The sequence below is a fragment of the Ipomoea nil genome, unplaced genomic scaffold, assembly GCF_001879475.1.
Source record: "Ipomoea nil cultivar Tokyo-kokei standard unplaced genomic scaffold, Asagao_1.1 scaffold0822, whole genome shotgun sequence".
NCBI classification, from domain to species: domain Eukaryota; kingdom Viridiplantae; phylum Streptophyta; class Magnoliopsida; order Solanales; family Convolvulaceae; genus Ipomoea; species Ipomoea nil.
In genome coordinates, this window is record NW_017617250.1 from 1 (window position 1) to 14881 (window position 14881).

Below are 14881 nucleotides of genomic sequence, written 5' to 3' on the forward strand. Positions count from 1 at the left end.
TTCTAAATCTTAAAGTACCGGACTAGATTACACAAAAATAAGTACAATAACTAAATTGAACAAAACGCTACAGTACAGGGACCTAAAGGTACTTTGTCCGACTATGAAATGTTAGTTTCAGTTGCAATTAGATCGCCACACGAACCATGATGCCACATTTGATTGGGTTTACTTAAATAGTAATATGTGACTGTCCTTTCTGCGCGCGAGTCGTTGTAGTATAGTGTGAGTATCCCCCGCCTGTCACGCGGGAGACCCGGGTTCGATCCCCGGCAACGGCGTTTTTTTTTTTTTAGCTCTTCAAAGGAAAAATTAAAAAGCTTAATATTGTAGAACATCAATCCAACCTGCCGGAATCAAACCAGCGACCTAAGGATTTCCAATTTAGATTAGTCCAACTACAGTCCACCACTCTACCAACTGAGCTAAGGTCAGAGCTGTTAACATTATTTTTGTCCGATTTATACTCTTTTATGCCATATCGCACAATCTGACATGGCAGTTCGAATGCGCGTGGACAAACTTAACGGAAGAAATTATCGGTGTTAATATTGTCCTTAATTGTTCAAAATCTTAAAGTAAATAGACTAAATTACACGAAATAAAGGTACAATGACTAAATTGAACAAAACGCTACACTACGGGGACCTAACAGGTACTTTGTCCGACTATGAAATGCTAGTTTCAGTTGCAATTACATGGCCACACGCACCATGGTGTCACATTGGATAGGGTTTACTTAAATAGTAATATGTGACTGTCCTGTTCTGCCGCGCGAGTCGTTGTAGTATAGTGGTGAGCAGTGTTGCAAAAATCGCGCCTAGGCGCTGGCGGTGGGAGGCCGCCGCGAGGAATGGCATAGACCGCCTAACCGGCCGGTTCGGCGAATTTTTTTTTTTTTTTTGAAAATGTCGAAAATGTTTTGGAAGGCATAACTTTTGACTCGGTTGTCTGATTTGGTCAAATTTTTTTTCAAATCGCGTATTTTTTCGAGATCTATACACCGCAAACAGCCAAAGGCGTTTGGTCCACTAATTTCTCAAAAAAATGCCTCTTTAGTTCTTAATTTTAGTTTTTTATGTATTTAGATGGTTAAAACAATATTTTGAACAATTTTACAACCACTTTCGTAAATAGTTTCTAAGAAACAACTATGGAAACCTTATGTTTTATTACTAAATTTAAAAAATTTTAATTTTTAATTTTATTAAAAATAAAAAAAATAAAATAAAAAAAATCGGCGCCTAGGGGGCGCCTAACGTTTTATGCAGCATTGGTGGTGAGTATTCCCGCCTGTCACGGGAGACCTGGGTTCGATCCCCGGCAACAGCGTTTTTTTTTAGCTCTTCAAAGGAAAAATTAAAAAGCTTAATATTGTAAAAAATCAATCCGACCTGCCGGATTCGAACCAGCGACCTAAGGATTTCCAATTTAGATTAATCAAACTACAGTCGTCCGCTCTACTAACTGAGCTAAGGTCGGAGCAATTAACTATATTTTTGTCCGTATTGTACTCTTTTATGCCACATCGCACAATCCGACATGGCAGTTCGAATGCAACGTAGAAAAAACTTAACAGAAAAAATTATCGGTGTTAATGTTGTCCTTAATTGTTCTAAATCTTAAAGTACCGGGACTAGATTACACAAAATAAAGGTACAATAACTAAATTGAACAAAACGCTACAGTACAGGGACCTAACAGGTACTTTGTCCGACTATGAAATGTTAGTTTCAGTTGGCAATTAGATCGCCAACGAACCATGATGCCACATTTGATTGGGTTTACTTAAATAGTAATATGTGACTGTCCTGTTCTGGCTGCGGCGAGTCGTTGTAGTATAGTGGTGAGTATCCCCGCTGTCACGCGGGAGACCCGGGTTCGATCCCCGGCAACGCGTTTTTTTTTTTTTTTTTTTTTTTTTTTTAAGCTCTTCAAAGGAAAAATTAAAAAGCTTAATATTGTAGAACATCAATCCAACCTGCCGGAATCAAACCAGCGACCTAAGGATTTCCAATTTAGATTAGTCCAACTACAGTCCACCACTCTACCAACTGAGCTAAGGTCAGAGCTGTTAACATTATTTTTGTCCGATTTATACTCTTTTATGCCATATCGCACAATCTGACATGGCAGTTCGAATGCCGCGTGGACAAACTTAACGGAAGAAATTATCGGTGTTAATATTGTCCTTAATTGTTCAAAATCTTAAAGTAAATAGACTAAATTACACGAAATAAAGGTACAATGACTAAATTGAACAAAACGCTACACTACGGGGACCTAACAGGTACTTTGTCCGACTATGAAATGCTAGTTTCAGTTGCAATTACATGGCCACACGCACCATGGTGTCACATTGGATAGGGTTTACTTAAATAGTAATATGTGACTGTCCTGTTCTGCCGCGCGAGTCGTTGTAGTATAGTGGTGAGCAGTGTTGCAAAAATCGCGCCTAGGCGCTGGGCGTGGGAGGCCGCCGCGAGGAATGGCATAGACCGCCTAACCGGCCGGTTCGGCGAATTTTTTTTTTTTTTTTTTAAATGTCGAAAATGTTTTGGAAGGCATAACTTTTGACTCGGTTGTCTGATTTGGTCAAAATTTTTTTTTCAAATCGTGTATTTTTTCGAGATCTATACACCGCAAACAGCCAAAGGCGGTTTGGTCCACTAATTTCTCAAAAAAAATGCCTCTTTAGTTCTTAATTTTAGTTTTTTATGTATTTAGATGGTTAAAACAATATTTTGAACAATTTTACAAACCACTTTCGTAAATAGTTTCTAAGAAACAACTACGGAAACCTTATGTTTTATTACTAAATTTAAAAAATTTTAATTTTTAATTTTATAAAAATAAAAAAAAAAAAAAAAAAATCGGCGCCTAGGGGGCGCCTAACGTTTTTATGCAGCATTGGTGGTGAGTATTCCCGCTGTCACGTGGGAGACCTGGGTTCGATCCCCGGCAACAGCGTTTTTTTTTTAGCTCTTCAAAGGAAAAATTAAGAAGCTTAATATTGTAAAAAATCAATCCGACCTGCAGGATTCGAACCAGCGACCTCAGGCATTTCCAATTTAGATTAATCCAACTACAGTCCTCCGCTCTACTAACTGAGTTAAGGTCGGAGCAATTAACTATATTTTTGTCCGTATTGTACACTTTTTATGCCACATCGCACAATCCGACATGGCAGTTCGAATGCAACGTAGAAAAAAACTTAACAGAAAAAATTATCGGTGTTAATGTTGTCCTTAATTGTTCTAATCTTAAAGTACCGGGACTAGATTACACAAAATAAAGGTACAATAACTAAATTGAACAAAACGCTACTGTACAGGACCTAACAGGTACTTTGTCCGACTATGAAATGTTAGTTTCAGTTGCAATTAGATCGCCACACGAACCATGATGCCACATTTGATTGGGTTTACTTAAATAGTAATATGTGACTGTCCTGTTTTGCTGCGCGAGTCTGTTGTAGTATAGTGGTGAGTATCCCCGCTTGTCACGCGAGAGACCCGGGTTCGATCCCCGGCAACGGGCGTTTTTTTTTTTTTTTTTTTTTTTTTTAAGCTCTTGCAAAGGAAAAATTAAAAAGCTTAATATTGTAGAACATCAATCCAACCTGCCGGAATCAAACCAGCGACCTAAGGATTTCCAATTTAGATTAGTCTAACTACAGTCCACCACTCTACCAACTGAGCTAAGGTCAGAGCTGTTAACATTATTTTTGTCCGATTTATACTCTTTTATGCCATATCGCACAAATCTGACATGGCAGTTCGGAAATCCGCGTGGACAAACTTAACGGAAGAAATTATCGGTGTTAATATTGTCCTTAATTGTTCAAAATCTTAAAGTAAATAGACTGAATTACACGAAATAAAGGTATAATGACTAAATTGAACAAAACGCTACACTACGGGGACCTAACAGGTACTTTGTCCGACTATGAAATGCTAGTTTCAGTTGCAATTACATGGCCACCACGCACCATGGTGTCACATTGGATAGGGTTTACTTAAATAGTAATATGTGACTGTCCTGTTTGCCGCGCGAGTCGTTGTAGTATAGTGGTAAGCAGTGTTGCAAAAATCGCGCCTAGGCGGGGGGCGGTGGGAGCCGCCGCGAGGAATGGCATAGACCGCCTAACAGGCCGGTTCGGCGAATTTTTTTTTTTATTTTTGAAAATGTCGAAAATGTTTTCGAAGGCATAACTTTTGAATCGGTTGTCTGATTTGGTCAAATTTTTTTTTTCAAATCGCGTATTTTTTCGAGATCTATACACCGCAAACAGCCAAAGGCGGTTTGGTCCACTAATTTCTCAAAAAATGCCTCTTTAGTTCTTAATTTTAGTTTTTTATGTATTTAGATGGTTTAAAACAATATTTTGAACAATTTTACAACCACTTTCGTAAATAGTTTCTAAGAAACAACTATGGAAACCTTATGTTTTATTAACTAAATTTTAAAAAATTTTAATTTTAATTTTATTAAAAATTAAAAAATTAAAAAAAAAAAATAAAAAAATCGGCGCCTAGGGGGCGCCTAACGTTTTATGCAGCATTGGTGGTGAGTATTCCCGCCTGTCACGCTGGGAGACCTGGGTTCGATCCCCGGCAACAGCGTTTTCTTTTTTAGCTCTTCAAAGGAAAAATTAAAAAGCTTAATATTGTAAAAAATCAATCCGACCTGCCGGATTCGAACCAGCGACCTAAGGATTTCCAATTTAGATTAATCAAACTACAGTCGTCCGCTCTACTAACTGAGCTAAGGTCGGAGCAATTAACTATATTTTTGTCCGTATTGTACTCTTTTATGCCACATCGCACAATCCGACATGGCAGTTCGATGCAACGTAGAAAAAAACTTAACAGAAAAAATTATCGGTGTTAATGTTGTCCTTAATTGTTCTAAATCTTAAAGTACCGGGACTAGATTACACAAAATAAAGGTACAATAACTAAATTGAACAAAACGCTACAGTACAGGGACCTAACAGGTACTTTGTCCGACTATGAAATGTTAGTTTCAGTTGCCAATTAGATCGCCACACGAACCATGATTGCCACATTTGATTGGGTTTACTTAAATAGTAATATGTGACTGTCCTATTTTGCCGCGCGAGTCGTTGTAGTATAGTGGTGAGTATCCCCGCCTGTCACGCGGGAGACCCGGGTTCGATCCCCGGCAACCGGCGTCTTTTTTTTTTTTTTTTTTTTTTTTTTTTTTTTTTTAAGCTCTGCAAAGGAAAAATTAAAAAGCTTAATATTGTAGAACATCAATCCAACCTGCCGGAATCAAACCAGCGACCTAAGGATTTCCAATTTAGATTAGTCCAACTACAGTCCACCACTCTACCAACTGAGCTAAGGTCAGAGCTGTTAACATTATTTTTGTCCGATTTATACTCTTTTATGCCATATCGCACAATCTGACATGGCAGTTCGAATGCCGCGTGGACAAACTTAACGGAAGAAATTATCGGTGTTAATATTGTCCTTAATTGTTCAAAATCTTAAAGTAAATAGACTAAATTACACGAAATAAAGGTACAATGACTAAATTGAACAAAACGCTACACTACGGGGACCTAACAGTACTTTGTCCGACTATGAAATGCTAGTTTCAGTTGCAATTACATGGCCACACGCACCATGGTGTCACATTGGATAGGGTTTACTTAAATAGTAATATGTGACTGTCCTGTTCTGCCGCGCGAGTCGTTGTAGTATAGTGGTGAGCAGTGTTGCAAAAATCGCGCCTAGGCGCTGGGCGGTGGGAGGCCGCCGCGAGGAATGGCATAGACCGCCTAACCGGCCGGTTCGGCGAATTTTTTTTTTTTTTTTGAAATGTCGAAAACTGTTTTGGAAGGCATAACTTTTGACTCGGTTGTCTGATTTGGTCAAATTTTTTTTTTCAAATCGCGTATTTTTTCGAGATCTATACACCGCAAACAGCCAAAGGCGGTTTGGTCCACTAATTTCTCAAAAAAATGCCTCTTTAGTTCTTAATTTTAGTTTTTTATGTATTTAGATGGTTAAAACAATATTTTGAACAATTTTTACAACCACTTTCGTAAATAGTTTCTAAGAAACAACTATGGAAACCTTATGTTTTATTACTAAATTTAAAAATTTTAATTTTTAATTTTATTAAAAATTAAAAAAATTAAAAATAAATAAATAAAAAATCGGCGCTAGGGGCGCCTAACGTTTTATGGCAGCATTGGTGGTGAGTATTCTCGCTGTCACGCGGGAGACCTGGGTTCGATCCCGGCGCAACAGCGTTTCATTTTTTAGCTCTTCAAAGGAAAAATTAAAAAGCTTAATATTGTAAAAAATCAATCCGACCTGCCGGATTCGAACCAGCGACCTAAGGATTTCCAATTAGATTAATCAAACTACAGTCGTCCGCTCTACTAACTGAGCTAAGGTCGAGCAATTAACTATATTTTTGTCCGTATTGTACTCTTTTATGCCACATCGCACAATCCGACATGGCAGTTCGATGCAACGTAGAAAAAAACTTAACAGAAAAAATTATCGTGTTAATGTTGTCCTTAATTGTTCTAAATCTTAAAGTACCGGGACTAGATTACACAAATAAAGGTACAATAACTAAATTGAACAAAACGCTACAGTACAGGGACCTAACAGGTACTTTGTCCGACTATGAAATGTTAGTTTCAGTTGCAATTAGATCGCCACACGAACTATGATCCACATTTGATTGGGTTTACTTAAATAGTAATATGTGACTGTCCTGTTCTGCCGGCGAGTCGTTGTAGTATAGTGGTGAGTATCCCGCCTGTCACGCGGAGACCGGGTTCGATCCCTGGCAACGGCGTCTTTTTTTTTTTTTTTTTTTTTTTTTTTTTAAGCTCTTCAAAGGAAAAATTAAAAAGCTTAATATTGTAGAACATCAATCCAACCTGCCGGAATCAAACCAGCGACTAAGGATTTCCAATTTAGATTAGTCCAACTACAGTCCACCACTCTACCAACTGTAGCTAAGGTCAGAGCTGTTAACATTATTTTTGTCCGATTTATACTCTTTTATGCCATATCGCACAATCTGACATGGCAGTTCGAATGCCGCGTGACAAACTTAACGGAAGAAATTATCGGTGTTAATATTGTCCTTAATTGTTCAAAATCTTAAAGTAAATAGACTAAATTACACGAAATAAAGGTACAATGACTAAATTGAACAAAACGCTACACTACGGGGACCTAACAGGTACTTTGTCCGACTATGAAATGCTAGTTTCAGTTGCAATTACATGGCCACACGCACCATGGTGTCACATTGGATAGGGTTTACTTTAAATAGTAATATGTGACTGTCCTGTTCTGCCGCGCGAGTCGTTGTAGTATAGTGGTGAGCAGTGTTGCAAAAAATCGCGCCTAGGCGCTGGCGGTGGGAGGCCGCCGCGAGGAATGGCATAGACCGCCTAACCGGCCGGTTCGGCGAATTTTTTTTTTTTTTTTTGAAAATGTCGAAAATGTTTTGGAAGGCATAACTTTTGACTCGGTTGTCTGATTTGGTCAAATTTTTTTTTCAAATCGCGTATTTTTTCGAGATCTATACACCGCAAACAGCCGAAGGCGGTTTGGTCCACTAATTTCTCAAAAAAATGCCTCTTTAGTTCTTAATTTTAGTTTTTTATGTATTTAGATGGTTAAAACAATATTTTGAACAATTTTACAACCACTTTCGTAAATAGTTTCTAAGAAACAACTACTGGAAACCTTATGTTTTATTACTAAATTTAAAAATTTTAATTTTTAATTTTATTAAAAATAAAAAAATTAAAAAAATAAATAAAAAAATCGGCGCCTAGGGGGCGCCTAACGTTTTATGCAGCATTGGTGGTGAGTATTCCCGCCTGTCACGCGGGAGACCTGGTTCGATCCCCCGGCAACAGCGTTTTTTTTTAGCTCTTCAAAGGAAAAATTAAAAAGCTTAATATTGTAAAAAATCAATCCGACCTGCCGGATTCGAACCAGCGACCTAAGCATTTCCAATTTAGATTAATCAAACTACAGTCGTCCGCTCTACTAACTGAGCTAAGGTCGGAGCAATTAACTATATTTTTGTCCGTATTGTACACTTTTATGCCACATCGCACAATCCGACATGGCAGTTCGAATGCAACGTAGAAAAAACTTAACAGAAAAAATTATCCGGTGTTAATGTTGTCCTTAATTGTTCTAAATCTTAAAGTACCGGGACTAGATTACACAAAATAAAGGTACAATAACTAAATTGAACAAAACGCTACAGTACAGGGACCTAACAGGTACTTTGTCCGACTATGAAATGTTAGTTTCAGTTGCAATTAGATCGCCACACGAACCATGATGCCACATTTGATTGGGTTTACTTAAATAGTAATATGTGACTGTCCTGTTCTGCCGCGCGAGTCGTTGTAGTATAGTGGTGAGTATCCCCGCCTGTCACGCGGAGACCCGGGTTCGATCCCGGCAACGGCGTCTTTTTTTTTTTTTTTTTTTTTTTTTTTTTTTTAAGCTCTTCAAAGGAAAAATTAAAAAGCTTAATATTGTAGAACATCAATCCAACCTGCCGGAATCAAACCAGCGACCTAAGGATTTCCAATTTAGATTAGTCCAACTACAGTCCACCACTCTACCAACTGAGCTAAGGTCAGAGCTGTTAACATTATTTTTGTCCGATTTATACTCTTTTATGCCATATCGCACAATCTGACATGGCAGTTCGAATGCCGCGTGGACAAACTTAACGGAAGAAATTATCGGTGTTAATATTGTCCTTAATTGTTCAAAATCTTAAAGTAAATAGACTAAATTACACGAAATAAAGGTACAATGACTAAATTGAACAAAACGCTACACTACGGGGACCTAACAGGTACTTTGTCCGACTATGAAATGCTAGTTTCAGTTGCAATTACATGGCCACACGCACCATGGTGTCACATTGGATAGGGTTTACTTAAATAGTAATATGTGACTGTCCTGTTCTGCCGCGCGAGTCGTTGTAGTATAGTGGTGAGCAGTGTTGCAAAATCGCGCCTAGGCGCTGGGCGGTGGGAGGCCGCCGCGGAGGAATGGCATAGACCGCCTAACAGGCCGGTTCGGCGAATTTTTTTTTTTATTTTGAAAATGTCGAAAATGTTTTCGAAGGCATAACTTTTGAACTCGGTTGTCTGATTTGGTCAAATTTTTTTTTTCAAATCGCGTATTTTTTCGAGATCTATACACCGCAAACAGCCAAAGGCGGTTTGGTCCACTAATTTCTCAAAAAAATGCCTCTTTAGTTTCTTAATTTTAGTTTTTATGTATTTTAGATGGTTAAAACAATATTTTGAACAATTTTACAAACCACTTTCGTAAATAGTTTCTAAGAAACAACTATGGAAACCTTATGTTTTATTACTAAATTTAAAAAATTTTAATTTTTAATTTTATTAAAAATTAAAAAAAATTTAAAAAAAAATAAATAAAAAAATCGGCGCCTAGGGGCGCCTAACGTTTTATGCAGCATTGGTGGTGAGTATTCCCGCCTGTCACGCGGGAGACCTGGGTTCGATCCCCGCAACAGCGTTTCTTTTTTTAGCTCTTCAAAGGAAAAATTAAAAAGCCTTAATATTGTAAAAATCAATCCGACCTGCCGGATTCGAACCAGCGACCTAAGATTTCCAATTTAGATTAATCAAACTACAGTCGTCCGCTCTACTAACTGAGCTAAGGTCGGAGCAATTAACTATATTTTGTCCGTATTGTACTCTTTTATGCCACATCGCACAATCCGACATGGCAGTTCGAATGCAACGTAGAAAAAACTTAACAGAAAAAAATTATCGGTGTTAATGTTGTCCTTAATTGTTCTAAATCTTAAAGTACCGGGACTAGATTACACAAAATAAAGGTACAATAACTAAATTGAACAAAACGCTACAGTACAGGGACCTAACAGGTACTTTGTCCGACTATGAAATGTTAGTTTCAGTTGCAATTAGATCGCCACACGAACCATGATCCACATTTGATTGGGTTTACTTAAATAGTAATATGTGACTGTCCTGTTCTTCGCGCGAGTCGTTGTAGTATAGTGGTGAGTATCCCCGCCTGTCACGCGGGAGACCCGGGTTCGATCCCCGGCAACGGCGTTTTTTTTTTTTTTTTTTAAGCTCTTCAAAGGAAAATTAAAAAGCTTAATATTGTAGAACATCAATCCAACCTGCCGGAATCAAACCAGCGACCTAAGGATTTCCAATTTAGATTAGTCCAACTACAGTCCACCACTCTACCAACTGAGCTAAGGTCAGAGCTGTTAACATTATTTTTTTCCGATTTATACTCTTTTATGCCATATCGCACAATCTGACATGGCAGTTCGAATGCCGCGTGGACAAACTTAACGGAAGAAATTATCGTGTTAATATTGTCCTTAATTGTTCAAAATCTTAAAGTAAATAGACTAAATTACACGAAATAAAGGTACAATGACTAAATTGAACAAAACGCTACACTACGGGGACCTAACAGGTACTTTGTCCGACTATGAAATGCTAGTTTCAGTTGCAATTACATGGCCACACGCACCATGGTGTCACATTGGATAGGGTTTACTTAAATAGTAATATGTGACTGTCCTGTTCTGCCGCGCGAGTCGTTGTAGTATAGTGGTGAGCAGTGTTGCAAAAATCGCGCCTAGGCTGGCGCGGTGGGAGGCCGCCGCGAGGAATGGCATAGACCGCCTAACCGGCCGGTTCGGCGAATTTTTTTTTTTTTTTTTGAAAATGTCGAAAATGTTTTGGAAGGCATAACTTTTGACTCGGTTGTCTGATTTGGTCAAATTTTTTTTTCAAATCGCGTATTTTTTCGAGATCTATACACCGCAAACAGCCAAAGGCGGTTTGGTCCACTAATTCTCAAAAAAATGCCTTTTAGTTCTTAATTTTAGTTTTTTATGTATTTAGATGGTTAAAACAATATTTTGAACAATTTTTACAACCACTTTCGTAAATAGTTTCTAAGAAACAACTATGGAAACCTTATGTTTTATTACTAAATTTAAAAAATTTTAATTTTTAATTTTATTAAAAATTAAAAAAATTAAAAAAAAATAAATAAAAAAAATCGGCGCCTAGGGCGCCTAACGTTTTATGCAGCATTGGTGGTGAGTATTCCCGCCTGTCACGCGGAGACCTGGGTTCGATCCCCGGCAACAGCGTTTTTTTTTAGCTCTTCAAAGGAAAAATTAAAAAGCTTAATATTGTAAAAAATCAATCCGACCTGCCGGATTCGAACACAGCGACCTAAGGATTTCCAATTTAGATTAATCAAACTACAGTCGTCCGCTCTACTAACTGAGCTAAGGTCGGAGCAATTAACTATATTTTTGTCCGTATTGTACTCTTTTATGCCAATCGCACAATCCGACATGGCAGTTCGGATGCAACGTAGAAAAAAACTTAACAGAAAAAATTATCGGTGTTAATGTTGTCCTTAATTGTTCTAAATCTTAAAGTACCGGGACTAGATTACACAAAATAAAGGTACAATAACTAAATTGAACAAAACGCTACAGTACAGGGACCTAACAGGTACTTTGTCCGACTATGAAATGTTAGTTTCAGTTGCAATTAGATCGCCACACGAACCATGATGCCACATTTGATTGGTTTACTTAAATAGTAATATGTGACTGTCCTGTTCTGCCGCGCGAGTCGTTGTAGTATAGTGGTGAGTATCCCCGCCTGTCACGCGGGAGACCCGGGTTCGATCGCGGCTTTTTTTTTTTTTTTTAAGCTCTTCAAAGGAAAAATTAAAAAGCTTAATATTGTAGAACATCAATCCAACCTGCCGGAATCAAACCAGCGACCTAAGGATTTCCAATTTAGATTAGTCCAACTACAGTCCACCACTCTACCAACTGAGCTAAGGTCAGAGCTGTTAACATTATTTTTGTCGATTTATACTTTTTATGCCATATCGCACAATCTGACATGGCAGTTCGAATGCCGCGTGGACAAACTTAACGGAAGAAATTATCGGTGTTAATATTGTCCTTAATTGTTCAAAATCTTAAAGTAAAAGACTAAATTACACGAAATAAAGGTACAATGACTAAATTGAACAAAACGCTACACTACGGGGACCTAACAGGTACTTTGTCCGACTATGAAATGCTAGTTTCAGTTGCAATTACATGGCCACACGCACCATGGTGTCACATTGGATAGGGTTTACTTAAATAGTAATATGTGACTGTCCTGTTCTGCGCGCGAGTCGTTGTAGTATAGTGGTGAGCAGTGTTGCAAAAATCGCGCCTAGGCGCTGGGGGTGGGAGGCCGCCGCGAGGAATGGCATAGACCGCCTAACCGGCCGGTTCGGCGAATATTTTTTTTTTTTTTTGAAAATGTCGAAAATGTTTTGGAAGGCATAACTTTTGACTCGGTTGTCTGATTTGGTCAAATTTTTTTTTCAAATCGCGTATTTTTTCGAGATCTATACACCGCAAACAGCCAAAGGCGGTTTGGTCCACTAATTTCTCAAAAAAATGCCTCTTTAGTTCTTAATTTTAGTTTTTTATGTATTTAGATGGTTAAAACAATATTTTGAACAATTTTACAACCACTTTCGTAAATAGTTTCTAAGAAACAACTATGGAAACCTTATGTTTTATTACTAAATTTAAAAAATTTTAATTTTAATTTTTTAAAAAAAAAAATTTAAAAAAATAAATAAAAAAATCGGCGCCTAGGGGCGCCTAACGTTTTATGCAGCATTGGTGGTGAGTATTCCCGCCTGTCACGCGGGAGACCTGGGTTCGATCCCCGGCAACAGCGTTTTTTTTTAGCTCTTCAAAGGAAAAATTAAAAAGCTTAATATTGTAAAAAATCAATCCGACCTGCCGGATTCGAACCAGCGACCTAAGGATTTCCAATTTAGATTAATCAAACTACAGTCGTCCGCTCTACTAACTGAGCTAAGGTCGGAGCAATTAACTATATTTTTGTCCGTATTGTACTCTTTTATGCCACATCGCACAAGACATGGCAGTTCGAATGCCAACGTAGAAAAAAACTTAACAGAAAAAATTATCGGTGTTAATGTTGTCCTTAATTGTTCTAAATCTTAAAGTACCGGGACTAGATTACACAAAATAAAGGTACAATAACTAAATTGAACAAAACGCTACAGTACAGGGACCTAAACAGGTACTTTGTCGACTATGAAATGTTAGTTTCAGTTGCAATTAGATCGCCACACGAAATATGATGAGATTGGGTTTACTTAAATAGTAATATGTGACTGTCCTGTTCTGCGCCGCGAGTCGTTGTAGTATAGTGGTGAGTATCCCCGCCTGTCACGCGGGGAGACCCGGGTTCGATCCCGGCAACGGCGTTTTTTTTTTTTTTTTAAGCTCTTCAAAGGAAAAATTAAAAAGCTTAATATTGTAGAACATCAATCCAACCTGCCGGAATCAAACCAGCGACCTAAGGATTTCCAATTTAGATTAGTCCAACTACAGTCCACCACTCTACCAACTGAGCTAAGGTCAGAGCTGTTAACATTATTTTTTGTCCGATTTATACTCTTTTATGCCATATCGCACAATCTGACATGGCAGTTCGAATGCCGCGTGGACAAACTTAACGGAAGAAATTATCGGTGTTAATATTGTCCTTAATTGTTCAAAATCTTAAAGTAAATAGACTAAATTACACGAAATAAAGGTACAATGACTAAATTGAACAAAACGCTACACTACGGGGACCTAACAGGTACTTTGTCCGACTATGAAATGCTAGTTTCAGTTGCAATTACATGGCCACACGCACCATGGTGTCACATTGGATAGGGTTTACTTAAATAGTAATATGTGACTGTCCTGTTCTGCCGCGCGAGTCGTTGTAGTATAGTGGTGAGCAGTGTTGCAAAAATCGCGCCTAGGCGCTGGGCGGTGGGAGGCCGCCGCGAGGAATGGCATAGACCGCCTAACCGGCCGGTTCGGCGAATTTTTTTTTTTTTTTTTGAAAATGTCGAAAATGTTTTGGAAGGCATAACTTTTGACTCGGTTGTCTGATTTGGTCAAATTTTTTTTTCAAATCGCGTATTTTTTCGAGATCTATACACCGCAAACAGCCAAAGGCGGTTTGGTCCACTAATTTCTCAAAAAAATGCCTCTTTAGTTCTTAATTTTAGTTTTTTATGTATTTAGATGGTTAAAACAATATTTTGAACAATTTTACAACCACTTTCGTAAATAGTTTCTAAGAAACAACTATGGAAACCTTATGTTTTATTACTAAATTTAAAAAATTTTAATTTTTAATTTTATTAAAAATAAAAAAATTAAAAAAAATAAATAAAAAAAATCGGCGCCTAGGGGGCGCCTAACGTTTTATGCAGCATTGGTGGTGAGTATTCCCGCCTGTCACGCGGGAGACCTGGTTCGATCCCGCAGCGTTTTTTTTTTAGCTCTTCAAAGGAAAAATTAAAAAGCTTAATATTGTAAAAAATCAATCCGACCTGCCGGATTCGAACCAGCGACCTAAGGATTTCCAATTTTAGATTAATCAAACTACAGTCGTCCGCTCTACTAACTGAGCTAAGGTCGGAGCAATTAACTATATTTTTGTCCGTATTGTACTCTTTTATGCCACATCGCACAATCCGACATGGCAGTTCGAATGCAACGTAGAAAAAACACTTAACAGAAAAAATTATCGGTGTTAATGTTGTCCTTAATTGTTCTAAATCTTAAAGTACCGGGACTAGATTACACAAAATAAAGGTACAATAACTAAATTGAACAAAACGCTACAGTACAGGGACCTAACAGGTACTTTGTCCGACTATGAAATGTTAGTTTCAGTTGCAATTAG

At 37.9% G+C, this 14881-nt stretch overlaps 3 non-coding genes across 3 annotated transcripts; 2 read left to right on the forward strand and 1 right to left on the reverse strand.

Moving 5' to 3' along the window:
• The first annotated feature begins 5124 nt into the window (after positions 1-5124).
• Positions 5125-5197, forward strand: TRNAD-GUC. Its single transcript has one exon. It is a non-coding gene; the product is annotated as a tRNA-Asp (tRNA).
• Positions 5198-10081: 4884 nt separating this feature from the next.
• Positions 10082-10153, forward strand: TRNAD-GUC. Its single transcript has one exon. It is a non-coding gene; the product is annotated as a tRNA-Asp (tRNA).
• A 4366-nt stretch (positions 10154-14519) lies between these two features.
• Positions 14520-14614, reverse strand: TRNAY-GUA. The gene is made up of 2 exons: positions 14578-14614; positions 14520-14555 (listed from the first exon to the last, which is right to left on the reverse strand). It is a non-coding gene; the product is annotated as a tRNA-Tyr (tRNA).
• Between the last annotated feature and the right edge of the window lie 267 nt (positions 14615-14881).